Source organism: Trachemys scripta, chromosome 14 (assembly GCF_013100865.1).
Source record: "Trachemys scripta elegans isolate TJP31775 chromosome 14, CAS_Tse_1.0, whole genome shotgun sequence".
NCBI lineage: Eukaryota > Metazoa > Chordata > Testudines > Emydidae > Trachemys > Trachemys scripta.
The window spans coordinates 28,506,200-28,520,256 of NC_048311.1; the positions used below are offsets into that span (position 1 = coordinate 28,506,200).

General features: G+C 38.2%; 1 protein-coding gene across 4 annotated transcripts in view; it reads left to right on the forward strand.

Annotated features, from left to right (window-relative positions):
* CEP112 (centrosomal protein 112) overlaps positions 1-14,057 on the forward strand; it is a 290,713-nt gene that overhangs the window by 252,997 nt on the left and 23,659 nt on the right. The gene's annotated exons all lie outside the window — the stretch shown is intronic.

Consider the following 14,057-nt stretch of genomic DNA (forward strand, 5'->3'; position numbering starts at 1 on the left):
TTTGTTTCTAAAGTTAATATAATTCATATCCTTTACAGTTTAGCACTTGCAATTCACCAGAGTAAAAGCAGCAATTACGAGAGGCTATGTAATAATCTGAATCATATCAGCGGGTTCTAATTGTCTGCATACCTGGTAACACCCTTGACCACTACTATTTGCCAAGCAGCCATAATCAGCGCACCCTTGATATTATGTGTTTCCTCAGCTCTACCAGAATACCCATATAGCTTTTACCCACAGTAGTTGTAATGCTTGCAAACCAGAAAAAGACACCGGAAAAACAGAAGGAGATGGATGCGCAGAGATTATAGTGCGGTCTAAGTTGTCAGTCTTAATGTTCTTCACTTTAAGTGTTTTCTTCCATTTATTTTATATACTGTTTTTCCATTCCTGTTGCCCTCTACCCAAACCACCTCTCCTTCCTGGATGCTATAAAATTCACATTTGCAAGTGGAGTTTGGCCCTGTTGTGAGTTCAGCTTTGCCAGCACACGTCTCTAATGAGCTGAAACTTTATTGGCTTCTGTAGTTGCAGTTTTGCCTTCTGTTTCTTTAAAAGGTTGCCTATGAAATGTAACTGCACAAATGAAAAACTGGTAGGGCTTTAGCACTTGACCAGTTGTGTTGCTCTTAATGCTTCGCATTTAAAAAATGTCACCTATATCTCAAAGATATTTGGTACTATACATATATAAAAAGTAAGAGACAATTAAAAGGGCCTGTTTTGCTTAAGATATGCTAAGTAGGTTTGGCAGTAATTCACTTAGCATTGATCCAGTATTGTTCAAACATTCTAACCTCTGTAACATTTCCTACCTGCCTGAAAACATTTCAGTCAAACATTTGTGCAGACGTTGGCTTGGAAACTTTTTTTCTCATTTTCAGCATCTTAGATGGTAACTTCAGTGTGTTTCTTTTTTAGGAGGTAATCAACACATCAGAGGCTAAATATATTTAGAGGTCTGGGGTGCTTACAGCAGATAAATTTCAAGGCCTTTATTAGCTCAGGATACAGTTTATTGTACCCAAATATGCTTTTCCTCTTCTCAATTATTTTTTCATCTGAGCTGCTATAAATCCATCCTCTTTCATAGATTACTGTCCACAGGTCTCCTTCATCCCACAACAAACATATCTATCCTACTTTTAAGCACTTTTCCATCATATCTTAACTCTTGTTCCCAGTATCTATACCCTAATCTTCTTTGCCCTTTGATGAAGGTTGACACCTTCTACATTCCCTGTGCCCCCTATATATATATGTGTGTGTTAAAAGTAATTCCTTTAAAAATTAAACTGCAATTTCTGTCTGTCATTAGATGATGTGACATGGGGGGATTCAGAAGATGAGGCAGATATATTTGTGATGGGCATATAGATAGGCTACCTACCCTCAGAATTCACTGCCATAGCAGATCAGTTTGTAGTAGCTGGAGTAGAATCTTTTCTAGGACCATTGTGCAAATATTGATAAATTAATCTCTAATAGAAAAATAATGACATATTGGTCAGCAGTGCATATAAGTGGAAAAGATAATGGCAATAAAACCAGTTAAACTTCATCTCAGACACGTGGAAGAAGGTGCGTATCAGAAAGAAATGGTCACAATAGACACAAATTAAAAAGGTGGTTTTGGCCACCAGTTGGGGACACAGAAACAGGCGCAGACAGCAGATCTCTTGGACTAAAGGAGTCTGAATCACATCAATAATGTGAAAAGACCCCATTTCCACCATGCCTTCAGAGTGCTCCCTTCATCCTGCCAGTATCATTTCCATCTGCTCTAAACTGGCTGAACTGCCAGTCCTTATCTCAGCCGAGCACTGGCACAGCAAATAGACCCCACATCTTAGTTCAGTGATAAAGTAATCTGAGCCATGTCTCTGCATATAGATGACATTGCTGCCCGCGTCACCTCACCTTACATATATATTGAATGACACTTGAGTGAAAAGGTCCCTGCACAACCTCACATCAGAAAGCCTTTAGGCAATTGCTCAATTGCCTCATTGCCACCTTGTGGGAACTCTTTAAAAGGAAACAACAAATCACTGAAGAGATGTCCTGTCGATTCCAGTCAAGGTCTACACGGAAGTCAGCAAAGCTGCGTGGTCAATGGTATCAGAAGCTGCTGACGGATCTAAACAAATAAGCGAAGACAGAGAGTTTTGTCCATCACTAGGAGAAGATCAACTAATGAAACTAGTGCAGCTTTTGTGCAGCTCAGAGCCAGATCAACAGACTTTTAAAACATTATTAGGACTCCAGTGACACCAAATTTGCTTTGCTACAACCTTCTTAACAACCTCACCCAAAAAGGATAGGTTAGAGTCAAGAAACAAAATATACTTTTGGCATTGCTTTGGCAAATTTCAAAAAAAGAATTATGCAAGAAATTTGGAATTTGTGCACAATTATATTTAGGATGTAAGCCAGGTAAAGATGGACTTTTAAAATTGTATCAGTTTCATGGGGGTTTGTTCTTTGTTTAGTTTATTCTATTTTGCACCAGATATTCTATATCGCTAAAATACTGGGAAAGAAATCTAAAAAATCTATAGTAGATTTTTTTTCCCTTCATTTAATTTTTTTATATAAATTCAAAAAAGGATTTTGAATTGCAGATGTACTTGCACATATAATTTATGCTGACAACCATCTCCGCCATAACTTTGTGTTACTAACTAAATCAGACACATTTGGGGACAAGCTTATTTCCAATCAATTTGTTAGTATGTCTTTAAAAAAAATTTGACAGCCAATGCTCTCTAAAGTATATACTTGAAAAACAGTTTTCTTTTTCCTCAGGCTAATAAGATTAGATTATAGTAATCTATTTGACCAGCTGCAGAGGGCCGCCTTTTTACCTTTTTCATTTTTTCTTTTTCTTTTTAAGTAAATGAGTTTCATCTCAACGTGATTAAAAAAAATTAAACTTCAGAATGTTGTTTCCACCCATGTATTTAAATAGGAGCAATTGCATTATCAAGTGTGGTTGCAAATGTAATAGGGCTGGGTCTCATTAAAGACTTTGAAGAAAAGCGTTTGAGTTAAACTACTGTATATCCTACACTGCCAAGAACCATTGCAGGTTTGGCTTAAAGATGTAATTTTGAAAAGGTATTACTCTGCTGCCTTTCACGTCCCAGAGCATATATTGGATGTGCAGGCTCAGTTGATTCAAGCTAGCTCTTGTTCAGTTCAAAAAGCAGCCGTTTGCCTTGCAACTTAATGTAGTTGATTAAGGTGTAAAGACATGATTAAGCGCCTTCCTTCATCTTTTTGTGTGTGCAGTAGAACCTAGTGTTGTTTTATCCAACAAATACTGCTCCTACTGCTACAGGGAGACTGCAAGCAGTCCTGAAAGTAGTAATTGGTAGTTCAGTCATCTGCCCCGCAGAGTACCACCTTTTAATTTTATACTTACAAAGAAGCAAATTAGCCTATTGATTAGAAATTCCTGAACCTTTACTATTGACTAGAAAAGGAGCAAAACATCATAAGATGCTTCCTGAAAATGTCTGAAACATCAGGGCTTCACGAATCTACAGCAGACAATAGTTTTTTAAAAGAAGGTTGTAAAGAACTTTGCGGCCAGTGCAACATGCTAATTGCCATCTGTAAGCTGCTAATACCACAAACTTCCATTATAATCAATGGACGTTGAGGGTCTTCAATATATTGCAAGATCTGGTTCCACTGTCTAAAGACTGAATTGTTTAGCAAGTGGTATATAAATATGCTTTATCACAAGGTAGGAGCACCTCAGAACCGTTGCTGGCAGTATTGATAGGAGCCTGATATTTGCTCTTTTTGAATTATAGGAGAAATCCAATGTGTGCTGAAACATCTCATGATAGTGTTACTTATTAACAAACATTCTCAATAGTAATCTTCCACTGATATATATATCCAGTGATGCTACATTCCAGGTATGCTTATGGCATAGGTTGACATATACCAAAAGCTTAAAATTAACTTCAGGACTTCACAGAAAACCTGCTATGAAAACGATAGACTCCTTGCAGCTTCCTTTACTTATATGATTTAATGGGGTGCGGGGAGGAAGTATCTAGTGGATCAGTCAGACATAACCTTTATGCACATTCAGCATAAAAAATAGTTTATTAGGCATTTAGCTTGATTGGGACACTTTTATTTTGCTTAATAGTCCTGAAATCAAACTGAAAGGCTGACTTTAAAAAATACCTTCGCATGTGTGCTCTGAGGTTGATAACAAACTCTGCAATTCAAGCTTTAATAACTAGAGGGAAGCTAAGAAACTTCAAAAGGTTGTGTGATAAATGTTTTTGACAATGCGTCAGCTGAACATTAGACAGAATCTTGGTAAATCCTCTCATTCTAAGTGGTTTAAATTGGAAGTTTTGAACTTTTTCTTCATAAGTGTATGCTAAGGATGTCATGGTATCTTTGGGTTTAAAAGATCCATTTTATCTAGAATATATGAAATACCATGTGTTTCCCCCCCACATCCCTCAAAGTGAAAGCAGAAAAGAAATTAAGTAGTTGACTTTCCTTTCAGTGACCTCTGACCTCCAAACTCTCCCTGAGTACTCTTGACCATGATCCTAATGCAGCTTGGGAAAGACTTGCTTTAAAGCATACAAACAAGATATTCCTGTAGAAATACTGCAGTAACTGGAGTCTGATCGCTGACAAGCATTCAGAATATCTTAATCATGACAACTCTAATGCGTTCTGGTACTAGACAAAACAGTGTTTTCACATGATAATACCAATGTTTGTTGTTTTTTGTAGGTCAGTGAGAAGGACATGTGAAAGCCAGTTTATTATTGCTCTTTGAGTCTCCCTGTCATTCCCCACCACCACCATTGCCACCTCAAAAAATCTTGTGTTTTATGTAACCGTTTTACTTGAGTTCATACCTTTCCGGGACTTATCTTACCTTATTTCACCCTGTACGTTCCAGTTTAGCAAGGTGCTTAAAGCACATGCCTAACTTTAAGTGTACCAGTGGTCCTGTTGACTTCACTGGAACTGCTTGCATGCTTAGAATTAGGTTCGTGCTTAAATACCTTGCTGAAACGGGGACTAAAATGTTGGGCCAGCAAACCCAAAACGTTTCCAGAAAATGCTGAAAATACACAAAAACCAGGATCTAACAGAAAGAACGCAATGGTACAGGAGTTTGCATCGTTAGAACCAACAGTGTTGAAAATCTTGACCAAGAGTATTCGGAGTACTCTGGAAGACACCACTTTGGATTCCCAGATGCAATTTGTTGGATGGACTGAGCTGCGCAAGAGCCAAAGTATATAGTGTATTCTATGACTTGTATATAGGGAAGGGTAGGGATGGTTTTGTGGCCTGCAGCATGCAGGGGGTCAGACCAGATGATCATAATGGTCCCTTCTGACCTTAAAGTCTATGAGTCTATATAAGTCTTGAAACTTAAAAACAGGGTGGTCTTAGATCCTATGATATTCAAGAAAACGGAGAGTAAACAATCTCTCTCTTTCATGGGTGGTTTGGTGGCCTAGTAGCAAACTGTTCCCTGCTACTACAGAGACTTAAGCATGATCTTGGACTCCAATGCTCTTTTTATTTCCCCTCCCCCGCACACTAGTGGTATGATCAAGTGGAGGGGGAGGAATCTTGGGTTACACAACAGCAATTCCTCCTGGCAAATGTAAGAAGCAGTATTGACAAGCTCAGAAGAGAGCCCTGGCCTAATTTTAAAAAGCATTCAAGAGTCACAGCTAAGGCCAAATTCCCAAGAGCTCTCAGCTCCCATGTAGGCACATCAGCAAAGTGGCCAGATTTTCAGATTTGCTCAGAATCTAGCCATTGTTCTCAGGGGGAGCTGCTGAATCCAGAGTCTTTTGAAAATCCGTCTAATTCTTGACCAAAGAAACTTCATGGTGGTAGCAGAGAATGAGGAAAATATGTTGGGGTTCTTTTAGAGGCATATAGCACTGTTGGGAGCATATTTTTGGAAAAGATTCACTGGTTAACACTTGTGTTTTCATTCCATGGTGTGATTGCTGTTTGAACATTGAGAAGCAGTATTAGTTAGTAGTTTGCACAAGAGATTAGCTATCAGGATTCCTGGAGTCTATTCACAGCTCTGCCACTGTCTTGCAGGACCCAGGAAAGTCAGTTACTCCCTATGCCTCAGTTCCCCATCTGTAAAGAGTATGTAATCCTTATCTATCTTACATTGGTGACAAGGCTTAATTGCTCATAAAAGCCTGAGAGAACCATGGGAGGAAGGTGTTATATAAATGGAAAATATTGTTTCAGATGTTTTAATTTTTATCCCTGGTGTACAATAAATCATCGGCGCTATCTGTATAAACATAAAAATAATTCCAATGTTATTTATAGACTGTGGCTCAGATTCTGAAAGGTATTTAGGTGTTGCTGCGGTAGTGTTGCAACACCTAAGTGAGGTAGGTGTCTACATCTCATTTTCAAAAGGGATTTAGATTTCTAACTCCATTAGGCAGTGCAACGCTGAGCGTCACAAAGCCGAAATATTTTTAAAAATCTGGGCCTGTAAGAATAACTTGAGTGATTAAACCCACAAACTATTTTCAGAGCAGAATAATAATATGAATTTTTTCTTTTTCAGTTGCAGTAATATTGACCACTGGATATAGGCTGAGGGGGAAGCGTTGTTTGTGAAAACAAAGCTATTGTTTTGACACAGACCACAGAAATGTTGCCTTTCATATTGAATCAGTAGCCTAATGAGTAGTGTAGCAATAGTTCAACATCAAAGCAGAATTTCTTGGATATATGGTGTGTTGCAACAACAGCTAAAAAGTTCCCACCAGAAAGGAATTTTGCCATATGTGAATAGCATACATATGTATTAGGTTAAAACCATAAGATTTCCTTTCCTTTACACCAAAAACAAGAGAGAAATTGAGCACAGAGGTTTTGAAACGATCATGCACTGGAATGCAGAACAATAGGGGAAAAAACCAAGGTCCAAATTCTTTGGTGGAGTAAATGGGCAAAACTCTATTGAAATCAATGGAGCTGCATCAATTTTTGCACCAGCAGAAAATTTGACCCAAATCTCAATCCTTGTCCCTATACTTTTGTGACTAAAGGAGCACAGCAGTGGTCTCTGGAATGACATTTTCCCAAGTTTTATTTTAATAACAATAAGCCCAGCCACCTTTCGTGCAGCGGTTCTCAAACTTCGGGTCAGGACCCCAAAGTGGATCATGACCCCATTTTAATGGGGTCGCCAGGGCTGGCATTAGACTTGCCTAGGCCCGGGGCTGAAACCAAAGCCTCAGCATCACCAATCAGGGCCAAAGCTGAAGCCCGAGGGCTTCAGCCCTGGGCAGCGGGGCTCAGGCAACAGGCCCCCCAGTTGGGGCTGAAGCGCTTGGGCTTTGGCGCCCCCTGCCCAGGGCAGCAGGACTTAGGCAAACTCAGCCTTCACTCTCCCCTCCCGGGGTTGTCAGAAACCGGTCGTAGTGCAATGAAGATTGAGACCCCCTGCTTTAATGTAATGTCACCCACAGGATCACACCACTTTATTTAATCAGGGAATATTTGAACAAAGAGAACAATTACTTAAAAGGAGAGATGGGACATTAGTTTAGTTGGAGAGTACCTGAGATTACTTTTGATGATAAACTTGACCTATTTTTCAACTAGGAGCTGCAGTTGCTTCTATAAATAGAGAAACCACCCAACTTAGAAGATGAATTCTTGCCTGTGTGATCTTTAGACTATTCCTGACCTACCACTCCATAAACAGATGACAGGGCTCAGGGTTGGGTCATTGCTATTTTGTCACGGTTTTAGATAGTTTACAAGTGCATATGTAGTTCTAGAACAAAATGCTGTGTAGTTTGTGTTCATGTTTGTATAGATTTTCCTTAAGCTTCCAGAGTTAGGCTTTTCTTCACATGTTAGTGGAGAGAAAAGCCATAAATGATTTTAATCTGAATTAAAGAGATATTCAAAGGGAGACCTGTACTCCAGAATTGTTGGCGCAGATTTTGAGAGTGTAAAGTAGAAGCACTCTTCAGTGGGCATTGTTAGTGAGAGAATTAAGACAACAGTAGGTAATTACAGTAGCTTTTATTACTGCATCTTTCATTAACTAATTATATTAATTGGGTAATGTATGTGAAGCCCTTTGAAGATGAAAAGAACTAACTATTATTACCCCTATTATTAGTATTACTCTACATTGATCATAAGAACTGAGGCCTGTTCTCTTCTTGATGTGCATGCATAGCTGCTTTGCAACCAGTAAGAGTTATGCATGTGTATCAAAAAGAGAATATGCCCCTACCAGGCTTATGCTGATCTTGATGAACAATGACTTTCGAGTTTAACACCCTGCTCTTCAAGATTAGAATACTGTCAGGTCTTGCATGGAGAACATTTTAAAAGACTTCCGCTTCCCTACAAGCCTCTCTTCTTATTTATTCAGCTAATTATACTGAAGAGGAGGAATAGCATACCATGTTCACTGTGGCCAATTCTGTACCACTGAAATCATTGGGAGTTTTGCCATTGACTTTAGTTGGAGCAAGAACAAGGCCTGTGTGCTCAGTAACTTACATAAAGGAGGAAATAATTTTCGTTGAAGGTTTCTGAAGAAAATACAATAGTTAAATACTTCACATTATGCAAAAATAGGTCAAAACAGTTTTGGTTTCTGCCTGTTCAGTTTTTCCAAGTTTTTATGCACAGTTTTTTCTCTTTAACTATTTCCTGTACAGTAGTTAAAGTACGAGCAGAACATTTTTTCATATATTAAAAATGAAAAAAAAAATCCTTCTTGTATCACCATTGTATGCTTGTTCGTTTGATCCTTCCAGGTCTTTTTTTTTTCTTTCTTCCAACTAGACCTTGTAACTAATGCCTCACTGTGTGTTTCTGTCTGAAAAGTGACTTTGTAGAACTGGCATCATGCCATTCCATATTTATGTCTGTGACTCCAAGTCAAAACTATATGGTTTACAAGTTTTAAAAAAAATCTGTCACCGTTGCAACCTCTGATTTAAAAGTCAAGTTGGATTTTTCTGGTCTCATATGTCACCCACCAGTATAAAAGATTTTGTAGGACAAGTGCTGCACTTACTTCCACATGTGCAATCCTATTGTCTCCAAACCCTGTTCTCAGTTACCAAGAGTGGATTTGCTCTTCCAAATGAAAGTTTAGTTAAAAGTTTAGTTGGCTCTGCTATGTTCGTGGGGGTTAAAAATAAAACCTATCCAAGCCATAACATTCTGTTCACACATTCCATCTATCTGCTAAAATCCCCATCGTATCTGAGTGTCTCACAGATATTAACAAAAGCAGTGTTAATATCCCCATTTCACAGTTGGAGGAGAACTGAGCTACAGAGACATTGAGTGACTTGCCTGAAGTAATAAAGGAAGCCTGTGGAGCCAGGAATTAAATCCAGATCTTCCGAGTCCTAGATCAGCACCTTAACCACAAAACAGTCTCTCCTCTTTTCCATCAGGCACGTGACTATCAATTTAATGTGTTCTTTGCATCTTATGAACAGTTAGTTAAAACTCAAAAACATTTGCAATATAAAATGTTTTAGTTTTTTCCCATTTTTATCAATAAATCTAATGAATGTGCCTTTTTCCGCAGCTGTAGTTCACCCACATTGTTGCAGTAGAGCTTATTATCTCATTTACATGTTTAAGTGCTTTTCAAAGTGTAGGATATCTGGGCTGGAAAGCAAAACATTTCATTTCTTTGTTCTCAGGCCAACACAAAGCACTTCCAAGGTCAGGTATGGTGTAGACTTTCAACAGCAAACATGTTTACATGGCATTTGAAAGCCAGTATAACTGAAAAAATACTGTCTTTACAGCAGTGATGTAAGCCAACTCAGAAAAGCTGAGAAAGGGATGAATTTTGTACCTTGAACAGTTTAACTGATTAACAAACTGTTAACGCATGTCAACAGAGTCCACATGGACAGTTAGTACATGGCAGGCTAGTGTGGGTAGAGTCACACCCCGAGTTTGCAGCAAACTTTGTGTGTCCAGACAAATCCTAATTTGTTACGCTTTTGTTTTCCATTTGGAAAAAATGGAAACTGCCTTTGTGGTTCAAAACTTAAGGCTGGATTTTTTAATTTTTACACTATACTGTGTTGTCCATCCCATCAGTCATTAAACGTAGGCATCGGTATTCCATGGGTAGAACTTTGCATTTTGAAGATTTTGCATAAAAGCTTATACTTCCATAAAACAAATGCCCAGTTGTGTTACTGAGTAATTGGGGTGAGTGCAGTATAGCCATTTTTTTTTTGCTGAATAATGACTTTTGAACCCTAATCCTATGTTTAATTTTCCAAAAGAGAGGTTATACCGTGCTCCCAGGATAAGCTGTCAACTGTTTAATACATTTTAAGTGCATCCTGCATGAGAAGAGGTAGATTGAAGAGCTTTGTGAACCCTGGATTCATAGCTACCCTGAGCCGCACACTCGGTAAAACCTTGGATAACATTCCCCCCGCCCCCTTCTTTTTTTTCCTTGCAAGTCAGTCAACCTGGCTTCAAAATTCAATACAAACTTGGCAGCATTGAATAGCAGACACTGCATCCAAGCTGTTCTCCTTAAATATGAGATTTTAGGCATTCAAAAGAATTTTGAGTGTAATTACTAAATATCAGAGGAGGAGGGACATTACTCTCATTTGAATAACAGGGACCTGCATATATCTGAGTATATATTTTAACAAAAATCCTCTTGCCAATTATTGAACCAAACATTTCATATTTCACAATGATGAGGTAATCAGAAGGTGATAGGTTTCAAGTCTCTAGCATCAATAGTCTGTGGAGCATTTTGAAGGGTTTGTGTCTCAAGAATCTTATTAACTATAGTCCAAGAGTAATGTTGTTGGAGCGATCTTCCTTCGGGATAGAAATGTAAGACTAGATATAAAAGTCTCCTTGTCTATGCTGTGGAAGTGCCCTTTTCATTGACACTTTATGCAGCTTTACATTCTGTTTTCTTTTGGGATATCCAGCAAGGTTCTTACTGTGTAGGAATGGGAATCTTGCACAGGGAAATTATTTATCTGTAATTCTTATTCTCTGGAGATATTGATATGCAAGGATCACACTCCTCCAACCCCACACTTTTTCTTTTCTTTTCTTGGATGGGCTTTGATATAATGCTGATTATCTTGATTTGGTGTTTCCTTCTGGATGCTTCACTTCCCATGCAACGAGGAGAACTAATGGAATCATTCAGAGAACAGCCTTGCTACACAACAATGGCTGCTGTGAAGTGACCAGTATTGGACTTGGCTCGCACTCTACCCCGCTCAGAAACCTTAAGTGCTAGATGACTTCATCAGACTCTCACAAAGGAGTTAAATGTCTCTCCACCGTCCCAATACCCAAGCACGTTAAGGACTGACAGTTATAATAGATAATGGGAATTGTCTATAAACTCACACAATATATTCTATGTTGGATAATTGTTTAATGGTAATGATCTCTGTAATAGAATAGAATTTACAACATTTTAAGAAGCAAATGTATGATAGTTAAACCCACATATCCTCAGATTGTCATGTACTTTTCACTGTAGGCCCTCTGCACAATATATTTGTGTGCTTTAAGAAAATAATAAAGACAAAAGGGGGAAATTGATGGATGAGATGGTGCTTTACAAGTTCTCTTCAATGGTGCCAAGTTGTTGCTGTGTTTACTATCAGTACGGTCTTGGTGGATGTATTTACTTGCTCTGGACTTTCCTAGTGGAATCCAATGAAAGTTGTTGTTTTTTCTCAAAGACGAAAATAAAATAAAACAAAAACGTATACACACATGCTTTTTTATACCACAGAAACCAAGCAAATGAATGAAACTTTCCAGTTAGAGGAAGGTTGGCAGCTTTGAGTGAAGGAAATAAACGTGGTGAGTGGGTGGCATCAGCACAGTTGAGGATCCCTTCCAGTGTACGAACAATTCCCTAATTCTCTTTTTCACCATGACATGCTAGATGGATGATATTAGTTGCTCAATTGAAAATGGAGGTAGAAGGTGGGTCCTGTAGGATCTCAGACAGCTAATACAAATATGGCTATTGGACATTCCTGATTTTAGTAAAAAGGGAAACAAATTTCTCTATATGCTCAATCCCATTGAAATCAATAACAAAACTCATTGAGTTCATTGGGTCCATGGCCTGTCTCAATTGATTTTCTAGTACATGAAAAGACCCCATTCTTTTTACAAATTCATGTAATAGTATGACATAATTATTTGAATCCTAAGTTATAGCTCTATTTTTAAATTGCCATATCAGAAATACAAAAACAAACCACACGTTACATGAATAATTTTTTTCAGGATATTAATACAATGTATTGAACTTCAAGACGTGTTGAGCACAGAAGACTGGCTACAAAGACTGATTTTCAACATAGTGTAGCAAAAATGATAGTGTAAAAGCCACTGTGCAGGCTTAAAGTTCATTCCTGGGTCTGGTTAAACTTTTTGGCATCAGAATATGTAATGGTCTTATAGCTTTAATACTTTAAAGTTAACGCCTGGCATCACTTCAAAACAATGTGCAAGATCTATGATAACTAGTCCTCTTATCTTATCTGAATAGCAATTTTATGCTGTAAATGATTTGAGACTACAGTATTTCAGTGCTGTGGAAAAGAGAGATTTTTTTTCTGTTAAATGTTTAGTACTGCAAGTACCTTTAATTATTCCGATTTATTTATGGGTATTCCACGTTCAATAGCATGTAATATACCACATGCTCTGCAAAATGCATTAAGGGAACACAATTTTGCTGATCTCTCTTTTACAGCAGATTTTAGAGTAGCATGTCCATGCTGTTTAGATTTTTAAGTCATTATAATTATATTTGTTATGTATCGTCAGATCTAAATTTCCATTTTCAGAGACAGTCCTGACCCTGCTCTGTACTTTCCAGCTGATACACTAGTTGTGTTCCCAGTTCCTAGTCTTCTACAGATAACCCTAAATGCTTCTCTTCTGCTACCATCACCACCTCTGTGATGGTGTCTCTCTAGCATAAGCATTGTGCACCTTGCTTCAAGTCAACTCTTGAGGTACCAATGCCCAGATTCAAACGGGGGCCTATAATTAAGCTTTAGTAAGTAAATATTCAGTGTGCATTAAAACATTTAACGATAATGTTAACAAACCTTTTTGTTAATTGTTTAGTTGTTGGAATTATCATATTTTGATTATAACCTCCTTGGGACATGAACTGTCTTTTTGTGTGTTCTTACATCATCTAGCACTTTGGAGCCTTGGCCTGAGAGTTGGGGCCTGAGGTCCAGCAATACAAATAAATAATAACAAACCAAATAAGTAATGGGCCTCATCTGATTTTATTAAAAATTGTGATGATTTAAGAGCAAGACAAAGATCAGTTAAATTAGCATTGTTATTAGCAATCATTATTTATTAGATTTGTATTTCTCATTTGTATATATATGTGCTAGGTGCTTTGCTAGCAGGTAAAGCCTTACCTCAAAGAGCTTACAGTTTAGATAACCTTGAGTCCATTTCCACTGCAGATGCAAGACATGGTTCCTGAGAGAGCAGATTCCCCGCCCCCCTTAAGTCAAAGTACTGGTGCACCATGAAATCATTACAAACAAAACACAGGTTGTACAAATAAAAAGAGTAAGGGGAACTTTATGAACATTAGCAATACTTATAAATAGATGAGAGAGCTCAATTCTGTTACCCTTACTCCTACATTGGTAGTCCTGTTGTAATCAGCGGAACTACCTGTGTAGTAAGGGGTTAAGTGAGAATAAGTTTGTCAGTGGCTCTCATGATATTGTTGAAAACGAAGATTGAAGAGTATACAATACCCAGGACTTTCGCTACCACCTGAACGCAATTACACCTCTACCCCGATATAACGCTGTCCTCGGGAGCCAAAAAATCTTACCGCGTTATTGGTGATACCCCGTTATATGGAACTTGCTTTGATCCGCTGGAGCACGCAGCCCCGCCCCCCCGGAGCACTGCTTTACCGCGTTATATTCGAATTCGTG